This window comes from Ovis canadensis, chromosome 10, assembly GCF_042477335.2.
Source record: "Ovis canadensis isolate MfBH-ARS-UI-01 breed Bighorn chromosome 10, ARS-UI_OviCan_v2, whole genome shotgun sequence".
NCBI lineage: Eukaryota > Metazoa > Chordata > Mammalia > Artiodactyla > Bovidae > Ovis > Ovis canadensis.
Genome location: NC_091254.1, coordinates 90939482 through 90959178, shown reverse-complemented (window position 1 = coordinate 90959178; position 19697 = coordinate 90939482).

The window sequence follows — 19697 nt, the reverse complement described above, 5'->3', positions numbered from 1 at the left end:
TTGCAGTCCAAGGGACTCTCAAGAGTCTTCTCCAACACCACAGTTCAAAAGCATCAATTCTTCAGCACTCAGCTTTCTTCACAGTCCAACTCACACATCCATACATGACCACAGGAAAAACCATAGCCTTGACTAGACAGACCTTAGTCGGCAAAGTAATGTCTCCGCTTTTGAATATGCTATCTAGGCTGGTGATAAGTTTTCTTCCAAGGAGTAAGTGTCTTTTAATTTCATGGCTGCAAAAACCATCTGCAGTGATTTTGGACCCCAAAAAAATAAAGTCTGACACTGTTTCCACTGTTTCCCCATATATTGCCCATGAAGTGATGGGACTGGATGCCATGATCATTTTCTGAATGTTGAGCTTTAAGCCAACTTTTTCACTCTCCTCTTTCACTTTCTCCAAGAGGCTTTTTAGTTCCTCTTCACTTTCTGCCATAAGAGTGATGCCATCTGCATATCTGAGGTTATTGATATTTCTCCCAGCAATCTTGATTCCAGCTTGTGTTTCTTCCAGTCCAGTGTTTCTCATGATGTACTCTGCATAGAAGTTAAATAAGCAGGGTGACAATATACAGCCTCGATGTACTCCTTTTCCTATTTGGAACCAGTCTGTTGTTCCATGTCCAGTTCTAACTGTTGCTTCCTGACCTGCATACAGATTTCTCAAGAGGCAGGTCAGGTGATCTGGTATTCCCATCTCTCTCAGAATTGTCCACAGTTTATTGTGATCCACACAGTCAAAGGCTTTGGCATAGTTAATAAAGCAGAAATAGATGTTTTCCTGGAACTCTCTTGTTTTTTCCATGATCCAGCGGATGTTGGCAATTTGATCTCTGGTTCCTCTGCCTTTTCTAAAACCAGCTTGAACATCAGGAAGTTCACGGTTCACGTATTGCTGAAGCCTGGCTTGGAGAATTTTGAGCATTACTTTACTAGCATGTGAGATGAGTGCAATCCGTATCCGAGGGTTGCCATTTAACCCACCTACAAATAAGAATGAGGCTTCCCAGGTGGTGTCAGTGGTGAAGAACCCGCTTGCAATGCAGAAGATACAAGAGATAAGGGTTTGATCCCTGGATCAGAAAGATCCCCTGGAGTAGGAAATGGCAACCCATTCCATATTCTTGCCTGGAAAATTCCATGAACAGAAGAGCCTGGTGGGCTACAGTTCATGGGGTCGCAAAAGAGTCAGACACAACTGAGCGACTAAGCAAGCAAATAAGAATGTCTGATATCCCTGGCATTTATCCCGGAACATCAACCCCTGTTAAGAGTTCTCATTTTCCCGTCCTTCATCCCTGTTCCATTCCTCCCTTTAACTCACTCTTTGGTAGAACACAGACAGCTTGTTCTCAGGTTAAGGTAAAACACCAGTGGGACAAAGAAACATAAACCTGCCCTGGGCCCCACGCAGATGTTTGAGATGGCTCTTCCATTCTTGTAAAAGAGCTTTATTCTGGAGACTCCAGCAGGGCGCAGGGTTGCAGGAGTACAGAGAGTGACCCATGGGACCAAGCCTGGAATAAGTGGGGTCTGGGTTCAGGGCCACCATCCAACACCCACCCCTGGCTGGTGTGACAGTCACACCACGTGGGTGACCGAGGCTGGGTGACAGGAGGCCACCTTTCATCTTAGCCTGTGACTCGTCAGATAAAACCCAAATCCTGATTTAGGTAAAGAGGGACTGTATTCAAAAAGACCATCGGAGTAGAAAGAAGGCTGTCACTAAGTTCTCCAAGGTCAGGCAGCAGGGAGGAGTAAGCAATGCTAGCCCCAGGTATGGTTGAGGGTGGGACTGAGAGGGGAGTGGAGAGGAGAGGTGAAGAGTGGACAACAGGATTAGATATTTGAGCTGGAGGAGTCTTTCCCCTGAGGTCAGCTTTAAGGAGCATTTTCCACATTCCCATTTGGCTCAGGCTTAGGAGCTGACTGTGGCTCAGATCATGAACTCCTTATTACCAAATTCAGACTCAAATTGAAGAAAGTAGGGAAAACCACTAGACCATTCAGATATGACCTAAATCAAATCCCTTATGATTATACAGTGCAAGTGAGAAATAGATTTAAGGGCCTAGATCTGATAGATAGAGTGCCTGATGAACTATGGAATGAAGTTCATGACATTGAACAGGAGACAGGGATCAAGACCATCCCCATGGAAAAGAAATGCAAAAAAGCAAAATGGCTGTCTGGAGAGGCCTTACAAATAGCTGTGAAAAGAAGGGAAGCAAAAAGCAAAGGAGAAAACGAAAGATATAAGCTTCTGAATGCAGAGTTCCAAAGAATAGCAAGAAGAGATAAGAAAGCCTTCTTCAGCGATCAATGCAAAGAAATAGAGGAAAACAACAGAATGGGAAAGACTAGAGATCTCTTCAAGAAAATTAGAGATACCAAGGGAACATTTCATGCAAAGATGGGCTCAATAAAGGACAGAAATGGTATGGACCTAACAGAAGCAGAAGATATTAAGAAGAGGTGGCAAGAATACACAGAACTGTACAAAAAAGATCTTCATGACCCGCATAATCACGATGGTGTGATCACTCATCTAGAATCAGACATCCTGGAATGTGAAGTCAAGTGGGCCTTAGAAAGTATCACTACGAACAAAGCTAGTGGAGGTGATGGAATTCCAGTTGAGCTGTTGCAAATCCTGAAAGATGATGCTGTGAAAGTGCTTCACTCAATATGCCAGCAAATTTGGAAAACTCAGCAGTGGCCACAGGACTGGAAAAGGTCAGTTTTCATTCCAATCCCAAAGAAAGGCAATGCCAAAGAATGCTCAAACTACCGCACAATTGCACTCATCTCACACGCTAGTAAAGTAATGCTCAAAATTCTGCAAGCCAGGCTTCAGCAATATGTGAATCGTGAACTTCCAGATGTTCAAGCTGGCTTTAGAAAAGGCAGAGGAACCAGAGATCAAATTGCCAACATCCGCTGGATCATGAAAAAGGAAGAGAGTTCCAGAAAAGCATCTATTTCTGGTTTATTGACTATGCCAAAGCCTTTGACTGTGTGGATCACAATAAACTGTGGACAATTCTGAGAGAGATGGGAATACCAGACCACCTGACCTGCCTCTTGAGAAATCTGTATGCAGGTCAGGAAGCAACAGTTAGAACTGGACATGGAACAATAGACTGGTTCCAAATAGGAAAAGGAGTACATCAAGGCTGTATATTGTCACCCTGCTTATTTAACTTCTATGCTGAGTACATCATGAGAAGCGCTGGACTGGAAGAAACACAAGCTGGAATCAAGATTGCTGGGAGAAATATCAATAACCTCAGATATGCAGATGACACCACCCTTATGGCAGAAAGTGAAGAGGAACTAAAAAGCTTCTTGATGAAAGTGAAAGAGGAGAGTGAAAAAGTTGGCTTAAAGCTCAACATTTAGAAAAGGAAGATCATGGCATCCAGTCCCATCACTTCATGGCAAATAGATGGGGAAACAGTGGAAACAGTGTCAGACTTTATTTTTCTGGGCTCCAAAATCACTGCACATGGTGACTGCAGCCATGAAATTAAAAGACACTTAGTCCTTGGAAGAAAAGTTATGACCAGCATAGATAGCATATTCAAAAGCAGAAACATTACTTTGATGACTAAGGTCCGTCTAGTCAAGGCTGTGGTTTTTCCAGTGGTCATGTATGGATGTGTGAGTTGGACTATGAAGAAGGCTGAGCACGAAGAATTGATGCTTTTGAACTGTGTGTTGGAGAAGACTCTTGAGAGTCCCTTGGACTGCAAGGAGATCCAAGCAGTCCATTCTGAAGGAGATCAGCCCTGGGATTTCTTTGGAAGGAATGATGCTAAAGCTGAAACTCCAATACTTTGGCCACCTCATGCGAAGAGTTGACTCATTGGAAAAGACTTTGATGCCGGGAGGGATTGGGGGCAGGAGGAGAAGGGGATGACAGAGAATGAGATGGCTGGATGGCATCACTGACTCGATGGACTTGAGTCTGAGTGAATGCCAGGAGTTGGTGATGGACAGGGAGGCCTGGCATGCTGTGATTCGTGGGATCGCAAAGAGTTGGACACGACTGAGCGACTGAACTGAACTGAACTGAACTGAAATGAACCACAGTGGAATAAAAACAAAAACCTTTTTTTTTGATTGACACCTCCTTTACCTGCCTCTGCCTGAGACTGTGAGAATCATGGGAGATGTTTATAAGCAGGTGTGAAAAGACCCTGATGCTGACCTTTTCATTAGAAAAGACCCTGAGGCTGGGAAAGATTGACAGCAGGAGGAGACGGGACGACAGAGGACAAGAATGGTTGGATGGCATCAGCGACGTGATGGACATGACTTTGAGTAACCTCCAGGCGTTGGTGATGGACAGGGAGGCCCAGCGTGCTACAGTCCATGGGGTCACAAAGAGTCAGACATGACTGAGCGACTGAACAAGAGCAGCGCGCACATGTGAACAGTGTGGGCTCTTATCAGCTCTGATAAAGGCCCAGCAGCTCTGTTCACAGTAGGTTTCAGAGATCACCCTCACCGACATCAAACCTCCGTTCTTCACAAAATCTCCTTTCTTCAGGGCCAGAAGTACGAGCTGGCTGTGTGGGTGGCGTGGCGGGTTGGGGGGCATGCCCTGAGCCCCTCAAGAAACCTCAAGATGCACAGGTTCCCCCTAGGTCATTCCCAGCCTGTAAGCCGTCTCACAGAAGGCACCATCTGACATGCAGTGATAGATAAAGCAAGCACTGTGAGCCATTCTCTGAGATCAGAGATCTTAAATCTCTTTCCTCTGAAGGTTTCTGGTTTCTCCCATCAGAAGTTCAGACCATCGTCCTCCAGAGGTAGGAGCCAGGTTGAGCTCCAGCAGCGGGTGTCACACCCGGCTGTCTGGAAAGTGTGAATATTGCTGCGGTCAGCAGGCCAGATGGAGATCCCTGGGGAGCAAAGCTTTCTCTAAAACCCAAGGAAGAAAAATCGATGTCCTGGGAAGAGAGGGGGTGAGGGGGAGAATCTATAGGAAAGGGAAATGAGTGATATGCAAGGCAATTTGAACATTTTCCCCCTCAAGCAATTGACTCGATAGAGGGTGAAACCTAACAACCTCTGGTTAGAAAGGCAAAGTCTGAGTGAGGGCACCAGCTGGTTCTTGTATCGACTGGCTGGGGCTCACAGCCCGCTGCTGCTATCTGGGCCTGATTTTTGTTTGTTTCTGGGTTGGTTTTTTTTTTTTTTTTTTTTTTTCAATTTATGAGAGTAGAGCTCACTTGAATTTTCCTCCACATGGGATATCAAGTTTAGATTCAGAACGAGTGCTATGTTGGTTTATTAACACTTCTCCCTGCTATGAAGAAAGCCCAAATAAATATGATGGGTTTTGCATTCGATTTCATGAAAGAATACCCCAAACTGTTTTCCAACAGATTCCTGAGCCCCAATTTGTAAGCCTCAGAAGCAGTTTCGTTAGAAATATTCTAGAGAGAAGATCCATTTTATGCATTTGGGGATCTTTAAATATTTATTTATTTGGCTGCGATGGGCCTTTGTTGCCTCGTGCGGGATCTTTCCTTGGGGTGCGTGGGCTGTCTAGCACGGCCTGAGGGCTCAGTAGTTACAGCACGTGGGCTTAGTTGCTCCACCCCAAGTGGGATCTTAATTCCTACATCAAGGATGGAACCTATGTCCCCTGCATTGGCGGGCAGATTCTTAACCACTGGATCACCAGGAAAGTCCCTATGCATTTGTTTAAATGACTGTGATGGAGACACAAAATACCTTCTCTCAGTGATCAAGTCTAGAATATTAAGTTTAGAATAATAATCCACCTTAATCTTATTATTGATGGAGTAGACCATCTCTTCTTTAACTTAGCATGTGTTAATTGCTAGGCATGGATACATGTACTTTGAGATAATGACATCAGCATCACTACTCGTCTCATGGGTTACTTAGCACTATGGCCCTCCTTCTATTTTTCCATCAACATCAGCATTCTTTTGATATCTGCTTCTCCCTCAAATACATGACTGGAAAAGACCAGATCCTCTCAAACCAATATGAAGAGTTCAAAATAATGGACTTAACTTCTCCAGCCCTTCCTTTACTTTCTCCTTGTTTTTCTGCTTATGAGACCACAGTGGACTGAGGAAATGATACACAGATAGTGCTTTCTGTCAAATATGCTAGAAATATTCTCTTAGGAAAAACTGCATTGAAAATGACAGATTGCATGTTGATTGTTCCTACCAACATTTGCTATTAAAATAACCCCATCTCATGAAAAACCAAGGGTTAAACCCCCTACTAAACAGAAGCAATGAAAGAGCTCCTTGTTTATCATCTGTGTGTGTTTATTGTTCCACATCTCTTCAAATTATCTGTATAATGTCAAAAGCAATGTCAAAAGTTGGCCAAAGGAAAAATGTAATTTCTCTTTGATGTATTTGCTCGCCAAACAGGAGCCCTTGGGGTTAACCTTTTTCTTGCCTTCACTGATCCTCCAAGACCTAAAGGCTTTTAGTAGAAGTTGACCTGACCAAGGCTTAATTCTTTTTATAATCTATCTTTTAGACCTTAGACTGCATCCCAGATTGTAACAGATCTCCTTGCATCTATAAATAATGACAAGGAAACAGGCCCAAGATATTGAATTTATAGCCTATTTCCATCTGAATAAACAATTGGCCATTCTTTTTATTTTTATTTTTTCAGCTTTACTGTGTGGCACGTGGAATCTTAGTTTCCCCAACCAGGGATTGAACCCATGTCCCCTGCAGTGGAAACACAGGGTCTTAAACATTGGACCACCAGGGAAAGTCCTGGTTATTCTTTACACATAAAATGATTGTCAGTATAAGGATAATTTCTCAGTAGTTACAGTTTTTGCCCCAGGAGGAAAGGGGACAAAATGATTAAATTATTTGGGGAATCAGATGAGAACCATCCCATATGTCAGCAACCTACTTGGCCAGACCAGGAAAACCCTAACCAGAAGCCATCATTCCGGTTTCTAAAAGAATCTTGATGCTTTCTACATGTAGGGACATTCTTTCAGGCCACATAGTTTTTCGGTTGGGAGTTTGGAGTTTTTTGCATTAGAAACAAGGAAATGAATGGAAGGATAGTCACTGGTAGGAGGCTGTTTCTTCGATCTCTTTTAAGCTTTCTCTGAGGAGGGACTAATTCCGAATCACAAAGTTGAGACAAACTAACCCTGTTTGCCAAAAGCCTGTCATTTCTCAAAAATAATTACTTGATTGACTTGCAATTTCCATAAAAAGTTTCACTTCACAAACTTGTTGTTCTCTAGATCATATTTTTAAATTCATTGACTATCTGCTTTATGGACAGTAATTTTTAAGACTTGAATAGAGTATTTCTCTGCATTTGGGCAGAATTCGTGTTCCAATTAACATAACAGGTGGGCCCATTTTTCTGCACATGCCTGCTGCAGCATCCAAATATTTGTATCCAGTATCCCAGTAGATTTATTTCCCAGATAGATAACAAGAATGATCTAAATAAGAAATTAGGAAAATTGGGATGATGTAAAGGGGAAAGCATGGGATTTGAACTCAGGAGAGCTGTTCTTCAGTTCTTAATTTGCTATCTTCTGTCTATAACATCTTGAACAAATAGTTAAACATCCCCAATCCCCAGTATCCTCCATAAAAGGGAACAGAAATACCTCATAAGGAATTTCTAATGAGGCTAAACAATACAATAAATGTGAAAGCACATGGATAACAATGAAGTTCTTTATAATACATTTATTTTTACCACTGAGAGGCAAGTTAATAAAATAGTTACTATGAGGTTTGGATTCAGATAAACCTAGATTTAAAATCTTGCTCTAAGCCTTACTTGTAAACTGTGTGGTCTAGGCCATGTGGCAGGAAGAAGTCTTAAGTGGCCCCCAGATCTTCAGCCCCAATCCCCAGGACTATGACCGTGATATTACAGTCATGGCAAAAGCGATTGTAAGGTTGCTCATTGGTTGGCTGTGTGTGGGTCGACCTGGAGATTATGCAGGTGACCTTCACCTAATCATGCCCACTCTTTAAAGTGGGGAGTTCCCTCTAGCTGGCGCCAGAAGGGGAAAGCAGAGAAACTGGAAACAAGAGAAGGATTTGATGCGTGGTTGTTATCATGGAAGAGGAAGAAACTCAGAATAGTCTCTCAAAGTTGAGAGCAACCCCTAGCCAATAATCCACAAGGAAACAGGGACCTTGGTCCTGCAACGACAGGAACAGATTCTGCCAACAGCTGAAATCAGCTGAAAAGTGGTTTCTTCCCCGAAGTCTCCAGGAAAGAGCCCAGCCACCCCAACATCTTGATTTGGGTCTGTGACACCCTCAGAGGAGGACCCAATTGAGTCTGTCCAGCTACTGTGAGACAATAAAGGGGTGTTGTTTCAAGCTTCTAAGTTCATGTTAATTTGCTCAGGCAGCAGAGGGAAAATGGCACAGGCAAGTTGACAATAAAGTGAGTTAAGTAGCCCGCTGGTGCATAGTAGAAAAAGAACTTGAATATACGAAACTCATTGCTTCCTTTAGAGCTGTGTTTCTCAAATTTTAATCTACACATTGATTTTCAGGGGATCTTGTTAAAACGCAGGTTCTGATTCAGTAGGTCAAGGTGGAGCCTAAGATTCTGCATTTTAAACAAGCTCCCAAGTGATGCTGGTGCCGCTGCTCTGGGGCTCACAGGCTAGGGGTTGGGGGTTGGGGGTTGGGGGTGCAGGGCTTTGGAACTCAGTTCCTCCAATGGATCCCAGTCCTGCCTACACGTCAGAATCTTCTGGGGGACCCCTAAAATGCCCAGAAGTGGGGTCCACTTCTAATTTAACTGGTCTCAGTTGGAGCAGCGATATCAGTTCTTACAAGGAATCTCCTCTCTGTAGCCAGGGATGAGAAGTATATGGCTTCAAACTTTACTCTCAAGGACATGATTCCTGGACCAGCAACAGCAGCTTCACATGGAAGCGGGTTAAAATTCAAATTCCCAGGCCCCTCCAGGCTCACTGAATTAGAGTCTCCACATGCAGGTACAGGAATCTGTGCTTGCACTGGCTTTCCAGATGATTCTAATGCTGGTTAAGTCTCTGCCTGCCATGCAAGAGACATGGATTCAATCCCTGGGTCCAGAAGATCCCCTGGAGGAGAGAATGGCAACCCAATCCTGTATTCTTGCCTGGAAAATCCCATGGACAGAGGAGCCTGGAAATCTGTGGTTCATGGGGTCACTGAGGGTCTGACATGACTGAGCGACTTCACTTTCACTTTTCGCTTTCATGCATTGGAGAAGGAAATGGCAACCCACTCCAGTGTTCTTGCCTGGAGAATCCCAGGGACGGCGGAGCCTGGTGGGCTGCCGTCTATGGGGTCACACAGAATCGGACACGACTGAAGTGACTTAGCAGCAGCAGCAGCCATGCAAGAGACCTGGATTTGATCCCTGGGTGGGGAAGATCCCCTGGAGGAGGGAACGGCAACCCACTCCTGTATTCTTGCCTGGGAAATCCCATGGACAGAGGTGCCTGATGGTGGTCCCAAAGAGTCAGACAGAAAAAAGTGACTAACCCTTTCAGTGTAAATCTAAGAAGCATTGCCTCAGATCAGGACCCTCCTTCTATAGGTGTGGCTATTTCACACCTATAGGACAGTTCCGAAATCCAGTGAGATGGAATGATTAGCTACAGAGGCTGACAAACCACAGCCTGTGGGAAAAATCTGGCCACTGCCTGCTTTTGTAAATAAAGTTTTCTTGGCGCATGGCCACACCTATTCACCTATTCACTATGTACTGCTGGAGCTGCTGCAGTGGCAGAGTTGAGGCGAGGCAACCAAGCCTGAATGTCCTGCAGAGATGAAATTATTTACTATGTGGGCTTCTACAAAAAAAAAAAAAAAAAAAGCTGCTCCCTGCTCTGAGAATACATTTTAAGTTAGAGAAGGAAAACGCAGAATCCAGCTGTTTTGCAGCAGTAGCTGATTCAGACTTAAGAGGAACAGAACCCTCGGCTGAACAGTGACCTGAATCGGCTCCATCCCAGTGTCTGCAGGGCAGCAGGATTCTGGGTCCTGATCCTGGCGACTGGTCCGGAGGTGATCCAGGTGGCAGGCGGGCCTCTGGGGGGAAGGAGGGGCATCATCCTGAGGAGGACTGGCCCCAGGCCAGGTCTTCACGAATCTCCAGTCTGCCCTTGGCTGTCGGAGACTGTGGGTTCCTTAAATCCTCCCTAGAGGCCTCCAGCTTTCACAAGGTCCCCGAGTTGACAGCTGGCTGATCTGAGGGTATCCTTTTATTTTATTAAGGCTTCAGTGATGTTAAACCCAGCTGACTGTGAGATTCCTGGAGTTGTCATTGCTCTCACACAGTTGTCAAAGTCTAGTCACCAACCCCTGTACACACTGTATCTTTAAAATGGATAACCAACAAGTCTCTACTGTAGAGCACAGGGAACTCTGCTCGATGTTATGTGGGAGCCTGGATGGGAGGGGCGTTTAGGGGAGAATGGATACATGTATATGTATGGCTGAGTCCCTTCACTATGCGCTTGAAACTCACAGTATTGTTAATCGACTATACCCCAACATGGAAAAACAAACAAAAGTTAAAAATGAAAGTCCAGTCACCAAAACCCACCAGGAATCACCTGCAGTCAAACAAATTATTTTAAACTTAGCAGCTTAAAATGGAACTTCCCTAGTGGCTCAGACAGTAACGAATCTGCTTGTAATGCAGGAGACCTGGGTTGGGAAGATTCTCTGGAGAAGGAAATGGCAACCCACTCCAGTATTCTTGCCTGGAGAATCCCATGGACAGAGGAGCCTGGTGGGCTACAGTCCATGAGGTCACAGTCAGACTTGAGTGAGTGACTAAACACCAGCAACTTAAAACAATACCCACTGATCATCTTCTAGCCCTGTGGGTCAGAAGTCTGGGTGGTCTCAACTGGGTTCTCTGCTGGATCTCACAGGTCCAAACCAAGGTGCTGGCAGAACTAGAGGCTCATCTGGACGCTCCAGGGAAAACTCACATCCAAGATCATTTAGCTGATGGCAGCAAGGGGGATTCAGAGCAGAGAACTGAGCTGAAGAGATGGACGGATGCTGGCCAGACCACGTATCACAGCAGAACTGACCCACATCCTGCAGCCACCAGCCCAGGAAGCCAAACCACAACCTCTGAAGCAGAACATCCAGGAACTGATTAATAGCTAGCAGCTTCCTTACTTTTTGCCCCCACCTCCAAACCAGGACCAAGCAGAGAAAGCTTAATATGCTCCCCTACCCAATCACGTTTCTATTTGCTCCACCTCCAGCTTCCCCAGATGCTCACCAGAGCATTCTCAAAGCTTTCTCTTCTTACTCTCAACAAAGCCTGCTTCCTACTGAGTCTGCCAAACACCACTGATGGTGGCTGACTCCCTTCCCATAGCAAACTCTGGGTAGACAGCCTTCTCTTGTTCTCAGTTGGGTGGTCTTGTTCATTTCCGAAGACGCATGGGATGTCTTGCGTGCTGCTCAGTCAATCAGTCATGTTTGACTCTTTGTGACCTTTTGGACTGTACCCCACCAAGCTCTTCTTCATGGGATTTCCCAGGCAAGAATACCAGAGTGGGTTGCCATTTCCTCCTCCAGGGGATCTTCCCGACCCAGGGATTGAACCCAGGTCTCCTGCATTGCAGGCAGATTCTTTACTGCTGAGCCATCAGGGAAGTCCTATGGGATATCTTAGTCATGGAGAATTGGGAGGGCTTTCTTGTAGTATTTGCTCCTGTGCTGGGTGATTCCACAGAGTTTACGGAGGCAAGACCAGTTCAAGACTGAACGCCGTCAGGATGCATACCCAACTCAATGACCAGTCACCTTGGTCACTTTTCATAAGGAGGCAGGAGGTTTGGAGGTGGGAGAGATTGCCAGTAAGAAGTGATAGTCTTTCATCTCAGTGGGAAGAGTGGAATGGTTAGTTATCTGGGGAGAATTGCTAGTGTCCTGGTCTACATCTTGTCCGGTACAGTTCTGGAGTGGTCTTCTCTCTGTCTTGTTCTATTACAGTCTCTTCCTCAATTTCAGAGATGACCTTACTTGAGAGGACGTTTCCTTTCTGGCTTGTTCCCATATAGAAAGGATTTATTCCCTTTGTTGAAGGATTGGCTGAATGGGGTTCTCAGAAAGTCTAATCCTAAAAAATTCCAACTACAATTTGAGGTGTACTGTGGTGAAGTCTTACCTCCTCTGGGGAGTCCAACCCTCTCCTCCAGCCACAGCAGCGCAGGCTGGGAGGCTGCTGACCTCCTGCAAGTCTCCCTGGGGGCAGCTGAAACTTACTCTGTCTATTTATCTTCAGTACCACTCGTTGCCATGGACTTCTAGGATCTGAAAACCTAACTCTCATCCGTTCGGAGCAGATTAGAAAGACAATGTGGAAAATGTAACAACCAATTACTGCAAGAAATTCCCCCTTTCCTTCCCCTTTTGACTTAGCTCATTAAATTACAGGCAGTTTACACACAGCATCTTCCCATTTTTAAAATTAATTATAAGTGCCTGAAGGTATAGAAGCCCTGAACATATCTGAGACAGCACACAACCCGGCAAAAACAGAAGGACTGACTGCCTGACCAGGAAACCTAATTTGCCAATTATCTTCCTGAGGCAAATTGTGGATCTAAATATAACCTATTGTGATCTTTGCCACTTTTCCACAGGGCTGAAGCATCAACGCCTTGATCTCTTGTTTTCTCTCTTCTGCTCAAGAAAACAAGAGCAAGCGAGGGTGATCTAGATACTTGTCAAACAAGACATTGCTAAGCTAAGAAAGAAACCTGCATGGCATTACCCTGCCAGCAGCGATGAGGGGAAATGGGAGGAGAGGGCTTGATCTCCTTGTGCTCTGGACGCTGGGAAGGAATTAATTAACAGTTGTGAATTTAGACCCTTCAGGCAGCATCTCTGAGTGAAGGGAGATGGATGACATACTGGAAGCCCTAGCTTGTTATTTCAAGATGATGCTAATTGACAGCCAATGGGTCCCCACTCAGCGCAATGTTTCTGGCAGATGAGGAGAGGCCGTGGAGCAAGCCAGAAGTAGCCCACTTCCCTGAGGTGGACTCCACACACTTGAGGGCGGGAGCAAGATCCAGAAGCATCTGAATGTGGCTGCCTTCCAACCCTGTGCTCCAGGGAAGACCTCCTTTCTCACCTCAAACCCTGACCCCCTGACAGCTTCCTGGAAACTGCCAAGTGCCACTCCTGAAGGCATCTTCCTCTTGGTGGAATTCAGAGCCACAAGCCCAGCACCTGCGGACCGTCACTGCAGCCGTGAAATTAAAAGACTTTTCCTCCTGGAAAGAAAAGCTTTGAGAAACCTAGACAGTGTATCCAAAAGCAGAGACATCACTATGCTGACAAAGGCCCACATAGTCAAAACTATGGTTTTTTCCCAGTAGTTATGTACAGATGTGAGAGCTGGACCAAAAAGAAAGCTGAGTGCCAAAGAATTGATGCTTTTGAACTGTGGTGCCGGAGAAGACTCTTGAGAGTTCCTTGGACAGCAAGGAGATCAAACCAGTCCATCTTAAAGGAAATCAACCCTGAATATTCATTGGAAGGACTGATGCTGAAGCTGAAGCTCCAACACTTTGGCCACCTGATGGGAACAGCTGATTCATTGGAAAAGACCCTTATACTAGAAAAGATTGAGGGCAGGAGGAGTGGGTGACAGAGGATGAGATGGTTGGACGGCATCACTGACTCAACAGACATGAGTTTGAGCAAACTCAGGGAGTGAAGTACAGGGAAGCCTGACGTGCTGCAGTTCATGGGGTTGCAAAGAGTCAGACATGACTTAGTGATTGAACAACAACAACATATATAATATATATATTCCAGGAGGCTAAGGGATGTTCACTTCAGGCATAATATTTCAGTAACAACTGAAATAATTACACATGAAATGCTAGAAGAATAATTCAGGGCTGTACATCAAGGTGTGTGTGTGTGTGTGTGTGCGTGTGTGTGCGTGTGTGTGCGCGTGTGTGCGTGTGTGTGCGTGTGTGTGTGCGTGTGTGTGTGCGTGTGTGTGTGTGCGTGTGTGTGTGTTAAGTTGCTTCAGTTGTGTCTGACTCTTTGCAGCCCTGTCTGTAACCAGCCATGCCCCTCCATCCACGGGATTCTCTGGGCTAGAATACTGGATCAGGTTGCCATTTCCTTCTCCAGGGGGTCTTCCAGACCCAGGGATTGAACCCATATCTCTTACATCTCCTGCATTGGCAGGAGGGTTCTTTACCACTAACATCACCTGGGAAGCCCGCACATCGAGGTACAGTAAACCAAAGACACAGTCAAAAGGACAATTGCATAACTTAATCCTACGGTAAATAGCAGATCACAAATCTGTATGAAAACAGCTGCACTTAGAGTTGTGTGTCATGTTGGAAAATAAGATAAATTTAAAAAAAGTAAAAAAGAGGGGTGACAAAGACACATTTGGGAAATATACAGAACCCCTGAAGCTTTTGTTTGTTGGTTTTTAATGAATTGGAAAGTCAGCTGAGGAATGAGCCACAGATATGAAGAGAAATGTGATCAAGGAAAGAATTTTAGAAGGTAAAAGAAAGCTCAAACACAGAATATGACTTTAAAAAAAAAAACAAATAGTTGACTTTTTCATTGGTCAGATAAAAGTACAGGTCACAGGTTTTAGAGAAGTTTTGTTGAATAGAGGTAATCTTTTTTTTTTTTTTCAGGAGCTGTTCGTAGTGGGTCATAAAGGTTGTGGCTGATACATCCATGAAGTCCAAGATCAATGTCACCCCTAATTTTACATTCCATGTTGATGTCGGACAGCAAAAATGCTGAATTAAATTCAACACATGCCATTCAAGAGAGACACGGCTCCTCAAACAGCTTGAGGAAGGAGAACCCCCACCTTTTGAATGCTCTCCCTTTCTTTGCAAGTCCCTTTTCAGTCTGTCTGTTAAATAATGCCCCAATTTTGACCAAATGGACAGATTTCTTGAAGTCACTAACGGTCCTTCTGGATGGGAAAAGCTGCAGATCATTTTTTTTGTCACCTGTAGCTGAGCTTGACATAAAAGGAAGGCTATAGTGTCATGTGCCTGCACTGGGGTTCCCAGAGCCTCTCACTCCATCACAAAGCACCACCCACCCACAGGCCAACTCTTTCCTGAAGGGGGCTTCCCTGGTGGCGCAGTGGTTAAGAACCTACCTGCCAACGCAGTGGACACAGGAAGATCCCACATGCTGCGGGGTAGCCAAGGCCGTGGGCAACTACTGAAGCCTACTGAAGCCCCAGTACCTACAGTCTGTGCTCAGCAACAAGAGAAGCTACCTCAGTGAGAAGCCAGTGAGCCGCAGCGGAGAGCAGCCCCCGCCCACCGCAACTGGAGAACACCCATGCGTAGCGACGGAGCCCCACCACAGCCAAAAAAATAAAAATAAACACGTCTATTAAAAAAAAAAAGACGTTCTTGAAGGATTCCCCACCCCTACCCCTAACAAACCCCACTGTGAACAATCAAAATTTCTCACTCAAAATTCTATGTAAGCTCCCTCTAGCCCCTTGATATGCAGGAGTCAGGAAGATATTCAAAACATACATTCACATTTATTATCCTTAATAAAAAGCAGCACTTCATCAGCTCTCAGCTCTTTTGTTCTCTGATCTGATCCACTAGCCTGTATCCAGTTTTTAAATGCTCAGAGACAAACTGTACCCTCGCAAGTCACACTGTAGTGAGCAAATGAAATGTGTAACCATCGTTTTACATAATATTCATATGCAAAGAGATGGGTACATCTTTTAGAAACACATAATTTAACCGACTGTTCTAATAATACACGGGGGAATTTAAATGTATTACACAATACCAATTCAAAATTCAATAAAGAAAGAAAAGTGGATACACTCTCTTGAACTAATAAGCAAAATAGAATTTAAAATTCTTTTCTTTGTGCATATTTGTGCAAGAGTTTTTTTTTCCCTTCATCTCCCACAATAGGGCACAAAGAGTGATAAATTATTTGATTCTGCATAAAGCTTGGAAATAGAGTATTAACCTTAGATTAACATAAAAGATATTCTATGATATAAAAAGAGCATATTGCAGGGAAAGAATGAGACTATGTATGGTTACAAAATCTGAACACCTGTGTAATGTTATGCTCACAGGGATACCAAGTGTGATGAAATAAACAGTCAGGCTATTCTTCAAAAAGGGTACCTATGTCCTTTCCCAGCCACATGGGGTATAATTTTGGAGGTATGTTCATATTTGCCCCCAGCTGGCCTCCATTCATAACCAATCACCCAGTCTTTACTGTTTATTAGACACTATTTTAGTTTTGTTCATTTTATTGTTATATATTTTCCCAAATATTATCCTGAAAAATTATCATTACCACCAGCATTATCAACTCACTGGTATTAGCAAATAAGTCAGGATAAGCACAGGATCAATTTGATATCCACAAAGAAGAAAACACTAATCGTGACCCCTACCTCACGCCATAAGCAAAAATCAATTCCTATTAGATTATAGATCCAAGTGTGAAAGGTAAAATTTCAAAGTCCTAGGAGCTATCATAGAAGAATATATTTCTTCTCTTTTGAGGTAGCCAAGATCCCTTGAATAGGTGCTTAAACCACTAACCCTAAAGAAAAATATTTGTGAATTTTGACTATATTAAAATTAAGAACTTTGGTATATAAAAAATTGACAGTAAGTTCATAAAATGCCAAAATACAAGTGGAAGAATATATTTGCAAAGCATAACTCAAAAGATTTAAATCCTGACTATGTAAAGTTTTCTTACAAAAACTAAATAATAGAAAAACAGCACTTCATAAAAGAGGGTATCCAAATTGGCAATAGCCAGACTTCCCAGGTGGCACTAGTGATAAAGAACCGGCAGGAGAAATACGAGACTCAGGTTTGATCCCTGGGTTGGGAAGATTCTCTGGAGGAGGGCATAGCAACCCACTCCAGTATTCTTGCCTGGAAAATCCCATGGTCAGAGGAGCCTAGAAGGTTATGGCCCACATGGTTGCAGAGAGTCAGACACGACTGAAGCAGTTTAGCACACATACAAATTGAGAACAAAAAAGAAAAGGCGCTCAATCTCAGTAGTCATCAGAAAAATGAAAATTAAAACCTCTGAGATACCTATGCACACTTGTTAGAATGAGTAAAATCTTAAAAGACTAAGAACTGCAAATATTGGCAAGAATATAGAGTGATCGGAACTGTTACTTTATGCTGGTGGGGTCTATGAAAACTCTTAGGGAATGTCTATTAATCTGAGAGTGTATGTATTAGAATCAATTTTTAAATTGTGCTTTATTCATATAAATTTAATTTTGGCTTATATACAGCAATGAAAACATACTGCATTTAACTGCACTAATGATCTCAAAAACTGAGGTAGACATAGACATGTGGAAAATTACAAACTGTATGATTCCATTTATATCTTATGCAGAAACAATCAGGAGGGACAGGGGTTACACTTGACCTTCACACGGTAGATGGAAGGGGTCAGAACACCGGGCTTACGTGTGTAAAGAGCCTTGCACAGAGTAGGTAATCAAAAGTAGGAGGCTACAATTCTGATCCTTCAGTTCATGCCACAAGAACATCATGACAGCTTTCAAAAAACTGTTCGAAGTGAAACAGTCTGTAGGAATCTATACCAGCTCTGGAAGGGAAGCACACTGATTGAAACCGCCCACCCTGGCCAGACACCACAGCAACCATTTACATGAGTTGTTTTATGACAGGAGATCCTGATAAGAAATACAGAACTAATAAGCCACCACCAACCAAAGAGTTGGGGAAAGGTCGAAAGGAGACACCGCGTGTCTGTCCACTTCCCAGAATCCCTCTCGCTAGCATCCATCTTGGCTGAGCGATGCGTGCGCCAACAGAAAAGACTCTGAATTAGAATGATTGGTCAAAGACCACCCGGAAACTAATCCCATCACCATAAAACCCGAGACTGCAAGCCACGCGGCAGAGCAGTTCTCCTGGGTTCCTTTACCCTACTGCTCTCCACACGGGTGCCCTTTCCCAATAAAATCTCTTGCTTTGTCAGCACATGAGTCTCCTCCGACAATTCATTTCCAAGTGTTAGTCAAGAACCCAGTTTTGGGCTCTGGAAGGGGTCCCCCTTCCTGCAACCGCTCCATCACAAAATAGCTTGAATTAAAGACGTCTTATAATACAGACATGATATCCTAACTAAGGAAAAGTACGGTCTGAAAAATAAGACATTTGTGCAAGAACAATGACTCTCAAGAAAAGTGTGGAGGGTTTTGTCAACGAGGAAAATGCAAGTAGAGACAGGAATGAATTTCAGAGGGAGACTCACCAACAAACTGTCAGGCTCGTGGCAAATTGCATGTCACCATAGAGATGCCGCTCTGTGACTTGTTTTTCTTGCTAGTTCTTCTCTGAGAGCAAGGATGCGGGTGTCAAATGAAACATCTGATACCTTTTGCCAAGTGAAACTGCCAGGAAGGAAATTTGACACATCAGCCAAGAGCATAAAATTCTGGTTTTTAGCAAGTTTATTAAGTTATAAAAATTTTATCCAGGCCAACTCATATCCCCTACTCCACCCATGGTTTACTGTTCAGTGTTACAGAGTAAAAAAAAAAAAAAAAAGTTCATTAAATGAGACAAGGCCATTGATACAGGATGAGCAGGAATTCATACAATATACCACGTGGTGTTTAAGAGATGAATTCTACACAGCATGTGAAATGTGAGAGGAATATATTTGGGGCAATTCGATGGGCAGACTCAACTGTATTTAGACGAGCTCAACAAGACAGCAAAGGCAATGAGAGGTTTCCAGGGAAACCAATGGAAGGACCAAGCCAAGTAAATATGGCTAGATAACGGGGCTTCCCAGGGGGCGCTAGTGGTAAAGACTCCGCCTGCCAGCGCAGGAGATGTGGGTTCAGTCCCTGGGTCAGGAAGATCCCCTGGAGAAGGAAATGGCAACCCTCTCCCGTATTCTTGCCTGGAGAATCCCATGGACAGAGGAGCCTGGTGGGCTACAGTCCACGGGGTCACACGTGACTGAGTGACTGAGCACATGATTAGATAATGTTGGTGCTTATAACTTGTACGTGAAGAGTATATATCTAGGACGCAAACTTCTATGTGTAGAAAAGCAGTAATTGATAAAAGTTCAGAATAAAAAAGTATTGGACCATTACTTAGACTTCCCTCTCTTTCATTTAACAATTATTTCCTGGAAATCTTTGCAGCTAGGGTAAGCATTCATCCGTTCATTTGTTCACTCAGTCATGTTCGATTCTTTGCGACCCCAGGGACTGTAGGTTCCTCTGTCCATGGGATTCTCCAGGCAAGAATACTGGAGTAGGTTGCCATTTCCTCCCCCAGGGAATCTTCCCGACCCAGGGATCAAACCCACGTCTCTTGCATTAGCAGGCGACTTTACCTCTGAGCCATCAGGGACTCATAAGGACTTTAAAATGAATAAAACATAGTCTCCATCCTCCAGACATTAATGAGGAATGGAGGCAGACGCAGACTTTCTGGTGGGGAGACACAGGAGGAATGTACTTCGTGCAAAACAAGTGGAATGTGATGGGAACAGAGTAAAGAGAAGCGAGCTTACACAGCTTCAACCCTCCTTTTCTTTCATCAAAGAGCCATTATC